The sequence below is a fragment of the Tamandua tetradactyla genome, chromosome 4 (assembly GCF_023851605.1).
Source record: "Tamandua tetradactyla isolate mTamTet1 chromosome 4, mTamTet1.pri, whole genome shotgun sequence".
Taxonomy (NCBI): Eukaryota; Metazoa; Chordata; class Mammalia; order Pilosa; family Myrmecophagidae; genus Tamandua; species Tamandua tetradactyla.
The window spans coordinates 151817212-151832509 of record NC_135330.1 but is presented as its reverse complement, the minus strand read 5'-3'; the positions used below and the strand labels follow the sequence as shown (position 1 = coordinate 151832509).

The window sequence follows — 15298 nt, the reverse complement described above, 5'->3', positions numbered from 1 at the left end:
GTTCATTTAAACATGTGTTTCTCTACCGTGAATGAAAGAACATATTTAGTGTTTGGATCTTCTGGGTCAATGAACTAGCTATTTTTCTCTCATCTAAATTTAGCTTTTTCAGTCCAGTGTCTCTTCTTAGCCCCACCCTCCAAGTGCAGTCTTGTCTTCCATTACATGCATTGTTAACTATTTTATTTTATCACAATGCTGTATTTATCTTGGATTTTGCTCTACCTCTAAATTGTAGGGGGCTAATTTTAGGACTGTACTGAAGGGTTGAAATGTGTTATTTCTAAATTTACCCTTGCAACAATTTTTCATGAATAATAGAACTTCGTATTCCTTCTCCATTATCTGGTTGTAACCTCTATTAAAATGCTGTATTCTTTGGAAATCCTTTACACTGTAAAATATTTTATATAAAATTTCCAAAAAGTGATATAAGTACATGTGATTCCAAGTTACTCACTGAAGTCTACCTGAAATGACATGCATACTTTAGTTTTCATATTTAGTTTTTTTAAATGATGCCTATACAATTTAACATTTTTGTAGAAATTAATCTTATATCCTTTTCTATTACTAATATACAATTCTGAATATACTCTACTCTAAATTTATTTTCAAATGGCCTATGGCCTTTTGAATATGGCAAGCATTTATAAGCTGTGTAAGTCATGAGTCTTCCTCTACTCAGGGACGCAACTCTGCTCTCCCTATTTTCTCTTCTCCCATTGTCTTGGTCTAGTTCTCATATATTTGATATATTCTCATATAAAAATCAAATAATTTTTCAGCTGCCAGCACATCCAAAGGATACACTTGAAATGTGATAGAAGCTAACCAATTCAAACAAGAGGTCAAAGGGAATAATCAGAATGTGAATGTGATTCATTATAAAAGTCAATGGTCTCAATTTATGTGATTATTCATTATTAGGTGTCTCCATAAATGATAATTATTAACATAGAAATTTCAATAATATTTCAAACATAGTACTAAGCAATGTGCAATTGCTTTATATTTGGCAATACTCACATTAAATTTAGTGGAGAAAAGTATTGGTCAACATACATAATACGTACATACACATATGCATATCACATGTTTGCCTAGAGAAAGCAATGCTTTAAGACTTTTTTCACAGAATACTATAGTATGTTTATCATATTGATAGCTTAGAATGTCTTAAAAGAGATGCAAAATAGACAAACATAAAAATTATTACACATGGAACTACTTTGAAATTGAACATTTTTATGAATCAAAATTCACCCTACAATGCTATACAGCCAGAGAGAAGTTATTTTCTATGTAGAGAACTTCTATAGATAATCTTATATATAAATCTCTCTCTATATATATACATGTATATATCATAATGTTTAAAAATCACACAGTAGAAAAGTTCACAATGAATATCAGAAACAAGTGAATTAACAATGAGAAGTCCAGCTCTTGGTAAAAAATCTGTGATTTTTCAGTCCCAACCATGAACAATGACTAAGCTTTACCTGACAAGTCTCACAGGGAAAGCTTCTCTGCCCACACCAGATACGGAGCTCGCCAAGCACTGAAGTCTCTGAATGGAGCTGCATAAGAACTCAGGCCCTGCTGCCCAGTTGTGCTCTTACATATAGCTGCATTCCTACTCTAAGGCCTTCCCCCTGCGGATCTGATGAGGCCTCCACGTCAGAGTGCGGAGAGAGACATCAACATCGAATACACTTTCTTGAACTCAGACTCAATATTCAGTATGTTTCCTCTTCAATTCACCACTCTCCCTTCTCAGGTTCCAGCCCCTGCTTACAGAAAGTAGCAGAAGTTTTTCTACCGATAGGTAAAGCAGTTTTATTTCATAGTTTTCTTTACAAGCACAAAGATGCTATCCTCTTCATAGAAAAAACTCATTATATGGTTTCAGCTAAGGTTTTTGGAAAAAAACTCACATTCTAGACTGATTCCTAAAATATATTCCACCATTCTTAATCTTTTGGTTCAAAGTATTGATTATTGGATTCAATTATTTATTCCTACATTGTTACATATTTTATTATAAACGTATTGACTGGTTCATCATGTAATATTCCATTGGATCATCAGCCTGTTCTGTAGGTTCATCAGAAGTTTGAGCAAGCTGTGCCTTTCTCTGTGTTCTTTCTTCAAGAACTCCAGGAATGGAGACACACCCTCACGATAGATCACGAACTATAAATCTTTACTAACAATTTCACTGAGAACATTCTTTGCACTTAGGTCCTGCTCTGTGTCCATCTTAAGGCAAGCATTCCATGTTTAACCAGTTCATTCATATTGCACTCGATAAACTCAGACATAAGCTTCTTTAAGTGAGCAAAAATTGATTGAGATTGGGCCCCAAAGGACATAGATCTGTAGTGGAAACAGTTAATAAATGGACAGGTTTGGAAAATCTAAGGGGCCATATCGTCGTAACCAGCAATGTGCAGCCCTATACCATAAGGTATCAGACCATATTTTTGGTTGGTATCTGGGTCTTCCAGTTAGAGATATGAGATGAGATACTGGAAGAGGTCTGTTCAACGTCATTCATTTGGACCACACCTTAACTAAAAATAACACCTTCAGAATGTCCTATTTGCAACGAGTTCACACCCATAGGAAAAGATTAAGAACATGTGATTTTCTGGAGGGCACAATTCAATTTACCACACCTTTATTTGTAAACAGTCATCAATCTTAAGCTTTTCAGAATAGCTCCTGCCTTTTATCAAAATTTATGTATACCTTATCCTCACTCAACTATTCTTAAGGAAATGGTTCTTTACCTCTCATTGTCACCATAGGTAACCTTCATTCCTGAAGAATATGAGTCTAATTGAATGTCATGGACATCACAAAAAAAGCTAAGTTTTGAAAGATTTGAAATTTTTCAATATTTCTTATGTAATCAAGTATGTAGTCTTTCTCATGAATTGTCTATGTGCACTTGAAAATCATGTGTATTATTGTGCGGTTATGTGTATTTTTTTAAAAAATCATTTATGTCAAATTGATCGATAACGTTAAATATTTTTATATGCTTTTGTTTTTTTACTTTACTTCATGAATTACTGAAAGAGAGAGATGTTACAATCTCCAGCTCTGTCAGACATGATTGCTAGAGATTCAAGATTTTAAATTTAAGCCCAATGATAAACACAAGGAAAATATATGAAAAATATATACAGAAAGAAATAAGAAGAGACTCAAAATAGTGCAATGAATAATCAAATAAATATGAGAACAGGAATTACCAAAAGAATTGAGGTTCAAAAAAGGTAAAACATTTACAAAGACCAAATAACAAAATGGCAGAAGAAAGTCCTGCTTTATCAATTGTTACTTTAAATGTACATGGATTAAGCTATCAGTTAAAAGGCAGAGAGTAGCAGAATGGATTAAAAAAACATGTCCCAAGTATGATTCTTACAAGAAACTCACCTTAAATTCAAATGCACAGGTAGGTGGAAGGTGAAAGAATGGAAAAAACATACCATCAAATAGTAACCTAAAGATAGCTGAGGGTGAATTTAATTGACAAGGGTTGTTTAAAGTGATGTATCTCACTGATAAACACTTTAAATAATGAAAAATTTAGCCATGAGCTACTACAAATATATGACACCTGTACAAATTGCTAATACATGGTATGTGAATATACCTCGTAAAATTTGGAGATTAGACAAATAAATAAATGGAAATACTGAAGTGCTGGAGAAGATGTGTGTAGAGAGGTAAACCTATTCAATGTTAGTAGGGAAGTAGAAAGGTGCAGCCCCTCTGGAGGTCAGTATGGTAGATCCACAGGAGGCTAAATATAGAGTCGCGATATGATTATGCAATCCTATTACCACAAATATACTTTGAAGATCTGAAAGTGGGGACACAATTAGAAATTTTCACACTGATGCTTATGGTGGCATTATTCATGGTTGCCATTGGTTGGAGGAGACCAAAAGGTCCATCAGTTGATGAGCAGAAGGTGAACTGTGGTTTATACGTGTGATGAAATTTGGTGTGGGAACAAAAAAGAATGAAGTTATGAGGCAAGCAACAAGATGAATGAATCTACAGGACATTAGGTTGAGTGAAATAAGCCAGAAACAGAAGGACAAATATTCTATGGTCTCATTTATAAAATGCTTACAAGAAAATTAGAGCCCAGACTGTAAGTTCTTATAGCAGTCACATTTATTCCTGAGTTCTGACTGTTATTTCTAAATTCTGAGATGCTGTGTTCTTCGTGTTTAGCCTGGTCATTCCATGGAACTGTGAGTACCTCTGTGGCACCTGAGACTCAAAATTGGAGTTCTGCGGTTCTGAGAGTCACCATTACTCCATACAGCAGCTGTTACAGAAGCTAAATAAAAAAGATCAGCCTTCAGTTAGAGATGTGAATAAAGCTGATCTGCTTAGTACTAAGGTAAAGCTGAATGCAGTGCGAAGGATGATATAGTCTATGTTTTTAATCTTCAATTTCTGCATGAGACCAAAAGAAGAGAAGTTTATTTTGTCCAAAATTTAAGTTTTCTTTAGCACATTATCTAATTTAACCTGTCTGAACAGGTTATTTAAACATCCTAAATACATGGAGCCTAGACTATGGAATGAGAACTCGTTATTCTGTATAGTTTAATGTAATACCCTGATACATACCACAGCATTTCGGGCAGAAAATAAATAATTATTTGCAAAATCCCTTGTGGTACTTGGAAAAATATATAGAACAATTAAACTACCCTACCTGTCACATTTCTGATATTCTCTCCAGTATTATAGACTCCCAGTTTAATAAGCAAACACTTAGTCTTGAGGCTTACACTTATGAAATTTATTTCTGTAATTGCAAAGCTAATCATGCCTATAATTATGTCTGAGTCATCCATGGAGAACCTCTTTTGTTGCTTAGATGTGTCCTCTCTCTCTAAGACAATTTTTCAAATAGACTCTCTACTCTCTCCTCTATGTGGGAGATGACATCCAGGGGTGTAGGTCTCCCTGCCAACATGGGACATGACTCCCAGTGATGTGCCTGGCCCTAGCACTGTAGGATTGACAATGCCTTCTTGACCAAAAGGGGGGAAATAAATGAAACAAAATAAAGTTTCAGTGCCTAAGAGATTTCAAATAGATTCAAGAGGTCATTCTGGACATTACTCTTATCGAAGCTTCAGCCAAATATTGTGCATTTCCATAATATGCCAAGCCTTGATACACAATATTCCTGAAAATCTTAAAGAATAACCTTGGGCTCTATCTAAGAATCAATAAAAGTTTTACTTAGCAAGTTTGTTTTTTCAGTAACTTAAAACCTTCTATGCCAGATAAGCCCTGAAACTCAGAGGTATCAATTTTTCCAAGTATACTAGGTGCATTCCTCTACCTCATAATGTCAACACTCCTTTACAGCATGAAGATGATAGAATAGTCATTGTCCAAATACCCACTGAAGATTGAGAGATTGATCAAATGAGTGTGGGTATTTTAACAGGGAAGGTAAGATTTAACAAATATTTATCACTATAAGTATTTCTTTTTAGTTTCTAGTGTGTTAGAGTATTTCAGAATATCTGAAATCATGGAATTACAACCCAGTAGGCTGATCTTTGTTAATGATTATATTAATTATACAGCTTTTATCTTGTTATCATGTGATTGTAAAAACCTTTGAATGATACCCCCTGTGTTAGTTATATTCAGTTGTCAACTTGGCTAGGTGAGCATACCTAGTTTTGTTGCTGTGGACACAAACCAATGGTACGTGAATCTCATCTGTTGCTAATTACATCTGCAGTTGGCTAGGAGGCGTGTCTGCTGCAATGAGTGATGTTTGACTTAATTGGCTGGTGCTTAAATGAGAGAGCGCAATGTAGCACAGCCTAGCAGCTCGGCATTCCTCATCTCAGCACTTGCAGCTCAGCCCAGGCCTTTGGAGATGCAGAAAGAAGTCATCCCGGGGAAAGTTGTTGGAACCCAGGGGCCTGGAGAGAAGACCAGCAGAGACCATCTTGTGCCTTCCACGTAAGAAAGAACCTCAGTGGAAAGTTAGCTGCCTTTCCTCTGAAGAGCCAACAAAATAAATCCCCTTTTATTAAAAGCCAATCCATCTCTGGTGTGTTGCATTACGGCAGCTAGCAAACTAGAACACCTTCTTTACCAGTGTATGGTTAGATAAGTAAGAAAGGCATGCATGAAAAAAATGTAGAATATAGGGTGCCTAGAAATAAAACCTAGAGGATGGGAAGTGGTTACCTAATATGTGCAGAATTGCTAATGAAGTTGAACTTAAATACTTGGGAATGGAGAGAGGTGACACTAGCTCATTCTTGAAATTATAATAAATAGCAACATATTGTAGGTCAATTTGATTGAAGGTGGTTGTTTAAAGTCATGTATGTAAATAAGTCCTTGCAAAACCACCACAAAAGTAAAAAAAAAAAAAAAAAAAATTAGAGATGTGCTAGTTTGAAACTGTTATGCACCTCAGAAAAGTCATGCTCTTTTCATCCAATCTTCTGGGTACAGACCTATTAAGTGGGTGGGATATCTGATTAGTTTGTTTCCATGGAAATGTTACCCACCGAATTCAACCTGGTGTTAATCCTTTCCTGGAGCCATTTATGAGAGAGAGCCCAGACACATTTGGAGATGCAGAAGGAAAATGCCCTGGGAGATGCTAAGATAAAAAGAAGCACACAGAAATATTTTTGAGACAGCCATTGATACCAGAAACTGGAAGAAAAGGACCAGCAGACATTAGCACATGCCTTCCAATGTGACAGAGGAATCCTAAATGCCATCAGCCTTTCTTCAGTGAAGGTATCCTCTTGCTGATGCCTTAGTCTGGACATTTTTATGGCCTTGGAACTGTATGTTTGTAACCTAATACATCTCCTTTGTAAAAGTCAATCCATTTCTGGTATATTGTATTCTGCCAGCTTTGGCAAACCAAAACATAGTCATTATAAACTATGGACTATAGTTAGCAGTGATATTTTAATATCTTTCATTAACTAACAGATTTACTCCACCAATACTATGGGTCAACAATAGGGGGAATAGGGGTATGGAAAGATTTAGGTTTTATTTTTTTCTCTTATTTCTGTTCTGGAGTAATCAAATTTTCCAAGATCAGTAATGGGGATATATTCCCAACTATGTGATGGCACTGTGAGCCAGTGATTGTATACTTTGGATGATTTGTATGATGTGTGACTATATCTCTGTAAAATTGAAGAAGAAAAAAATAGAGCCAGGATAGCTATATTAATATCAGATACAATTTTGCAAATAGACTCTTTACCCTCCCCTCTATGTGGGACATGACTTCCAGGGATGTAAGTCTCCCTGGCAACATGTTATAAAGAGATCAATTCAACAAGAAGACATAACAATTATAAAGAGGTCAATTTAACAAGAAGACATAACAGTTATATATATACATATATATTTTATTATATATATATATATATATATATGTAAGTATATGTGAAACAAATATTGACATATTTTCATATTGGGTAGAACATCTAGACAGAAGATGAATAAGGAAATAGAAGACTTTGACAATGCTCTAACACAATCAGTGCCTAACAGACAGACATACAGAACACTTCACCCTATGGCAGAATACAAATTCTTCTCTAGTGCTCATGAATCATTCTCCAGGTTGGATCATATGTTAGGTCACAAAACAACTCTCAATGAATTATAAAATATTGAAGATCAAAATATAGAAATTTTGATTTCTATACATATTGTGTATCTTTTCCAACCACAACAGAATGAGCTAGAAAATGAAAAAGCCTATAGGTAGACTGACAAAGATAAAAAAGGACACATAAATAAAATCAGAAATGAGAGGGGTGCATTATTTGCAAATCCACAGAAATAAAAAGGATTATAAGAGGATACTATGAACAGCTGTATGCCAAAAAATTATGGAACCTAGATGAAATGGGCACATTATAGAACCACACAAATTACTGATACTTATTCAAGAAGTAATAAAAGATTTCAACAGCCCAATAGCAAGTAAAGAGATTAAATCAGTAATCAAAAACCTCCTAGCAAAGAAAGCCCAAGGTGGAATGGCTTCACTGGTGAATCTGGCTAAATGCTCCAAGAATTAGTACCAATTCTGCTTCTGAAAGTTTGCAAAGGAAAGAATGCTTCATAACTCATTCTATGAGGCCAACATCATCCTAATAAGAAAGCCAGATGGCAATATCGCAGAAAAGAAAATGATAGATTTTTGTCCTTTATTAATATAAATGCAAAAATCGTCAACAAAATGCTAGCAAACTGAATCCAACAGCACATGAAAATAATTATATACCATTATCAAGTGTAATTTTTCCAAGGTATGCAAGGGTGGTTCATGTAAGAAAATCAATTAATGTAATACACCACATTTACAGAATAAAGGAAAAAAAATGTGATCATCTCAATGGATGCAGAAAAAGCATTTCACAAATCCTAGCATTTCTTCTTGCTAAAAACACTTCAAAAATTAGGAATAGATGAAAACGTTATCAAATGATAAAGATTTTATACAAAAAGCACACAGTTAACACAGTTAATATTGTATCCAATGTTGAAACGTTGGGTTTTTCCCCTAAGATCAGGAACATGACAAGGATGCCCACTGTCACCACTGTCATTTAACATTGTACTGGATGTTCTAGTGAGAGCAATTAGTCTAGAAAAAGAAATAAAAGACATCCAAAATGGAAAGGAAGAAGTAAAACATAATTCTATATACTGAATTTCCTGGAAAATGCACAACAAAGATACGAGATCTGATAAACAAATTCCACAAAGTGGAAGAATGCAAGGTTAACATGCAGAAATCGATAGCACTTCATTACACTAATAATGAACACTCTGAAAAAGCAATTAAGAAGAAAAAAATCCATTTAAAATAGCAACACAAATAATCAAATATTTATGAATAAATTTGACCAAGAATGTGAAGGGCTTTTACACAGAAAACTGTAAATCATTCTTAAAGTAATCAAAGAAGATCTAAATAAGTGGAACGACATTCTGTGTTAATGGATTGGAGGTTTTAAATATCAACTGATGTCAAAAATATCAGTGTTTTTACAGATTCAAAGCAACTTCAATCAAAATTCAAACACTACAAAATTCACTCAGTTGGGAAAGAATAGTCTTCAACCAACAGTGCTGGGAAAATTGGATATCTAAATGCTCATAAATCATTGCTTTACAACAAAAGCATGAGCAACAAGAGAAAACATAGAGAAACAGAACTTCATCAAAATTAAGAATTTTTTCTGTCAGAGTGCTTCATCATGAGAAAAGACACCCTAGAGAACGGTTGGAAAATCCTTGGAAGCCACTTATCTGATTAGGATTTAATATCCAGAATGTTTAAAGAAATTTTAAAACTTAGCGACAAGCAGTCAAACAACTACACAACACAGTGAACCCTAATTTAAACCATGGACCATAGGTAATAATACAATTATGATAATATTCTTTCATCAGTTGTAACAAAAATACAGCACTAATGCTATGTGTTAGTTGGGAAAATGTGTATTTGAGGGAGTGTATGTAGGAGCTCTGTATTTTCTGCAAGATTTTTCTATTAACCTACATCTCTAATAAAAATTATTAAAATTGAATTTAAAAATTTATTTATATATGATTATGGATTTCTCACCAATTTTTGGGCTCTGATATTATATGCATACATATTTTAGTCTGTTGTGTTTTCCCAAGGAATTTAATCTTTTATCGTCATGAAGTGTTCTTCTTTGTCTCTGGTAATACTCTTAGTGTCTAATTTGTCTAATAATAAAACATAAAACTTTCTTCTTTTTACTTTTTTTGATGATATATGCTTTTCTATCATTTTATTTTAGCTTATCAATATATTTTTGTCTTTAAGACATCAAATGTCAGTACTGGCATTTTATTCAGTTGGACAGCTGTGCCCTTTATTGGAGTGTCTTTTATTTACTGCATTACTGCTTGAGCCTTAAGAGTTGGGGTATGGGAACTAGCACAATTATTATTATTATTATCTAATAATAATCTCTCCCAGGTGCAAAAATCTCTTGTATACATGCAGAAAAAATATCAAAGATGATTATTAAAAACCTAACCACATTTCCTGTGACTATTTTAAGATTTTATTCTTATCTTTGGATTAATTGGACTATAATGGGCCTAAGTATGAGTCTTTTTATATTTACCTTGTTTGTGTTTATTGACCAATATAATATGTAAATTGGTGATTTTCATCACATGTGGGGAAAAAATCAGTGTCTTTTTGCCAAATATTTTTAATGCTCCTATCACATTGTCCTTTTATTCTGGAATCCAAATTGTGTACATATTAGAAAACTTCATCTTCTCCTGCAGGGTACTGTGAGGGTACTTCACAGTTGTCAGGTTTTTCCCTCTATACTTTTCACGTTGGAAAGTTTTTATTGTTCTATCTTTGATTCATGACCTTTTTCTGCAGTTATCTAGCTGCTGTTAAGTCCTTTCAGTGATATTCTTCATTTTAGGTATTATATTATATTATATTATTTTAGCTTGACATCATTTCCATTTTGCTGCTAAAATTTCACATCTGGTTACTAATTGTGACATCTTCTTAAATCTTAGAAACTGTTTTCTAATAGTTTCTAATAACATCTACTTCTCATTTATTATTTGCTAATGCACACAGTTGGCTATCTCAGAGTTTGTTTCTATCACTTAATATCTACCTCTTGATTGTTAATTTTATTTTCCTGCTTTTTATAATTTTTTATTGCCTGTTAGACAGCATGATTGATATGCAGTAGGTATCTGGATATTAACATCATATTTAAGTTGATATTGGTTTTATTTTTGCAGGTAGAAGATACAACAAATTATTAATTATAATAGTACAACTAATTATTAAATATTTAGTGCAGAATCTCTTTGGCATTGTCAGGTTTGGTTTTAATCTTTGTTAAGGTGGCTCTATTTCAATGTTGAACCTAGTACTATAGTATGGCCTTACTGTAAAAGGGTTATATTCTTAGAGGCTGTTACTCTTTTTCTGTAAAGGTCAGATAGTAAATATTTTAGGTTACATATTACTCAACTTTGTTGTTGTAGCATGAAAGCAGCCTTAGATGAATGGTTGTGGTTTTGATCCAAAATATAGGTATCTGTTTACACAAACAATGACTAGCAGGATGACTGGAGGCCATGGTTTGTGTCTTCTGATCTAGGGTGTGACACACTACTCCTTGCTTTTGTGATTGCTTAGCCTGTGGTCTCACGTAAATTCCTGAAACTCATTGATATCTCTCTAGTCAGGATGTACCACATCACAGAATGTGCCAGCACTGTTGAACCTCTTATTATCATTTAGTCGTCAGCACTACATCAGATTTTTTTATATTTTGTAGGACTTGCAGAGTCCTATTGTGTGGCTACACATTCCAATTTTTGGTTAAAGATGTTCTAACCTTAGACTATAGAATTATGTGAATCCCCATTCAGTTTCAGTCCATGCTCTCCTCCTAATCTGGACAGCTTCTCCTTCTCTTGTAACATGACCAGCAAATTCTAGCTGCTTCAGCCAAATACAACTTCAGTGTTTTCCTCTTCATTTCAACAAAACCATATTTCACTTAAGCTTCACTTCCCTCAGGCATAGCAGGGAATGTTCCTAGCAAGGAAACTGGGCTGTTTTTGTGACTTATTTTATTTGTTTCTCTTCTTTAAGAAGCAGTTTTTTTCTGCTCCATACTCAGTGTCTGAAAACATTTTCCCATATATTTTGTCCAATTTCTTTTATTTTTTTCAGTGGCACAGAAAGACCAATATCAGTTATTTTGCTATGTCCAGAAGCAAAAGTTCCAGGAGCTACTTGTCAAATGGATACTAATTATCCTAGCAGAAAAGGGTATGGCCTAAATAAAGACCTTCAGTGTAATTATTCACTTGAGGTTTGCCAGAAGTTCCATAACACCCATTTTTCTCCCAGACACTTTTATGTCATAAAGTGTGCTACTTTCTAAAGAACAAATGGTAGAATATCTTGCACCATGACCTGTACTTTCTTCAGACCCTTTTCTTTTTATTTATTTATTTTTTTAGGCAGATCATACTCAACAGTGAAAGCTGTTAAATAAACTAGTGGAGGTATCAGAAAAAGTAGTCCAAACATGGTGAGTATTTTCTCCAAAATCCAAAGAGTTCCAGCAAGTATAGTCTCTCTTTCTACATAAGGGGAAGTACAGCCTCAACACTTAATCACTCATTTTAATTAAATTACTTAGTTTATTTAAATTAAACACAATTATCAGTGTTACTGGAAATTATTATCAGTATTGTTGGGATTAATTCTTCTATCTTGCTACTTGATTTAGCTTTTCCCATTTGTCTTTTGTTTATTTTTTTCTCTGAACTTCTTGTAAGTAGATTGATTATGTATTATATTCTACTTCTATTGGTTTTTTAGATACACTGCTTTGGTTTATTATTTTTTATTGGTGGCACAATAAATTAAAATATGCATCCTTTACTCATCCCATCTTTCATGAATATTTTATACCATTTCAAATGTAATTTGAGAAGCCAATTCCTTCATATTTCTATGGAAAATTGTTGTCATATGATTCCTTTATATATATGGCATGAATTCCACAATCCATTGTTAGTATTTATGCTTTAAATAATTGTTTTTAAATGTAAAAAATGAGTATAAAAGCTCATAATTACTCACAAATTTACCCTTTTTTTAGTCATCTTTACTTTATACAAAAAGTTTCCTTCTTTATCATGTTTTTCAGCCTAAGGAATCTTATTTAACGTTTTGTGTGGCAGTGAACGCCTGCACATGATTTATTAACAAAGTTTTTACTGACTGAAAATATCTTTTTCACACTTTCATGTCTTATTAATAGTCTAGTTTATAATCATTGCTACTTCAGTAGTTCCATCATATCTGGGTCTGCTTTGATTATTGTTTTGTTTTTCTTTTATCTTAATGCTGAGTCACATTTTATTCATTCTGTGATTCTGTCTTACTGTGTATCTAGATTCTGCTGAATTCCTTTAGCATGTACTGAGATTCTTTTTCCTGTCTTTCTTTTTTTTTTTTATATGCATATGTGTGTGCATAAGTTGTTTCACTTAACGGTGGATGGTGGATCACCTTGATGCGTTTGAGGCTTTTTTATTTTTAGCTTTTTAAAGATTGTATTATAAAACATATATATATATATATATGGCAAAGAATGAAAAAAGCAAGAGTTTTCAAAGACTTCTTCAACAAGTAGTTACAGGACAGATGTCAGAGTTTGTGATGGGTTACAATACCATCATCTCAGATTTTTCCCTTTTGGCTTCTCCAGAACATTGGAGGCTAGAAAGAATAATTTTTTTTTTTATCAGCACAATCAACATTTTTATGTGTGTGTGATAACATATATTCAAAAAAGCAATAAATCTCAAAGCACATCACGACAGTTAGTTGTAGAACAAATTTCAGGGTTTGGTATGGGTTAAGAATTCCAAAATTTTAGGCTTTTACTTCTAGCTACTCTAAGATACTGGAAGCTAAAAGAAATATCAATATAATGATTCAGCAATCATACTTGTTTGTTAAACCCTACCTTCTCTGTACAATTCTACCATCACTTTTGATCTTTCTTCCACTCTTTAGGGTATTTGGGCTATGCCCAGTCTAACTTTTTTCATGTAGGGAGGAGCTGCCAATAATATGGGGTAGGGAGATAGAACTAGTCGATGTTCTGGAGAGGCTGGACCCTCTAGGTTTCAGGACTTACCTGGTCGAGGAACCCATCTGGAGGTTGTAGGCTTCTGGAAAGTTACTCTAGTCCATGGAACCTTTGTAGAATCTTATATATTGTCCTAGGTGTTCTTTACAATTGGCTAGAATGGTTTTGGTTGGAATTTGGCAAGTTATGGTAGGTAGCAATGTTTAACAGAAGCTTACATAAAGGTGACCTTCAGAGTAGCCTCTTGACTCTGTTTGAACACCCTCAGCCACTGATACCTTGTTACACTTTTTTCCCCCTTTTTGTCAGGATGGCATTTTGAGGCTTTGTTTTTAAACAATGTTTACTCAGGTCTGAGTAGCCGTTATTCTATGATTAGAATGATCCACAAAATGAGATTTTCTTGGGTCCTCGATTGATTACTTATATACTATGCTTAGTTGAAACTAGTATGCTTCTCAATAATTATACAACCTCAAGAAAATCTGTTTACCTCACAACTTCATAGTAATTGTTCTTATACTTACTTGGTTTCACTCTGAGCAGGCACACTTTGTGTTTACTAAAATGTTGAAGTGTACCTGATGGAAATATCTTGAGATCCTTCTCCGTTCCCAGCCCCCATTCCAAAAAACAGTGTTACTTCAGTAGTCCAAACTCTGACTTCTAGCCCCAGTAATAATTCTGTTCTCTTATTCCTTTCCACATCCTATATCATAATCTAGAATCTGTTTTCAGGCATAAAATCAAGGCAATCATGGGTTCACTCGTGTGTTTCCCTGCTCTCCATGACTATGGTCATTTATTGATTCTTATCCAACATCTTAAGAGTATTTATTCATATATTTAGCATACTTTCATACTTGTTTCAGTGAGGCCTTGTCTTGTAACAGTTCATCTAAATGACTATAACAACACTATATGTCTTTCACTCTAAGTGGGGTAACAGGATATTTCTCAGATCACTGGAATCCTGTAAAGTTCACCAATGTGGCAGATTTTTAAACTTCATGGGATATTTTCCACACTTTCTGATGACACACATCTTACTGTGGGGCTCCAGGGCCCAGGATTCCCCTCCATACTGAGAGCAAGTCATTATACGCTGCTGCCTACATGACCAGGACAACATTAAAGGTCATTAGACTTCTCAGGGGAGAAAGAATGTACAAAAATTATCTATACATATTTGCAAACAAAGCATTGAAACTCCATCCCTTAATCACTGTTGATAACAAACCTCTAAACCCCTGTGTCATGAGACCCTACTGAAACTTTGTTCTCATGTCCTTGTCCTAAAGCCTTATAAGCATTAGTGCTTTCCACCCCTCTTGTGGATCATTGAGCTTCATTTTCCATGGCTGGCATGGGAGATATTCTCCTGCTCATAGTCCTAATAAAATCCACGTCTAACTCCAATTCCTGGCATGTCCTTTGGTCTTTAGGCTGCCCCCATCCAAACCATCCATGAGCTCGGTTGTTGCACTTAGTAAGACATTTAACGTGTTTTTCTTCTTGTTTACTAA

At 34.2% G+C, this 15298-nt stretch overlaps 1 long non-coding RNA gene and 1 pseudogene across 1 annotated transcript in view; both read right to left on the bottom strand.

Moving 5' to 3' along the window:
- LOC143679441 (uncharacterized) overlaps nt 1–13887 on the bottom strand; it is a 34709-nt gene extending 20822 nt beyond the window's left edge. The window contains exon 1 of the long non-coding RNA XR_013173768.1: nt 13821–13887. This is a non-coding gene — a long non-coding RNA (uncharacterized LOC143679441). The remainder of the gene's footprint in view (nt 1–13820) is intronic.
- On the bottom strand, nt 2045–2559 carry LOC143679587 (proteasome subunit alpha type-1 pseudogene; annotated as a pseudogene).
- Nucleotides 13888–15298: the final 1411 nt, after the last annotated feature.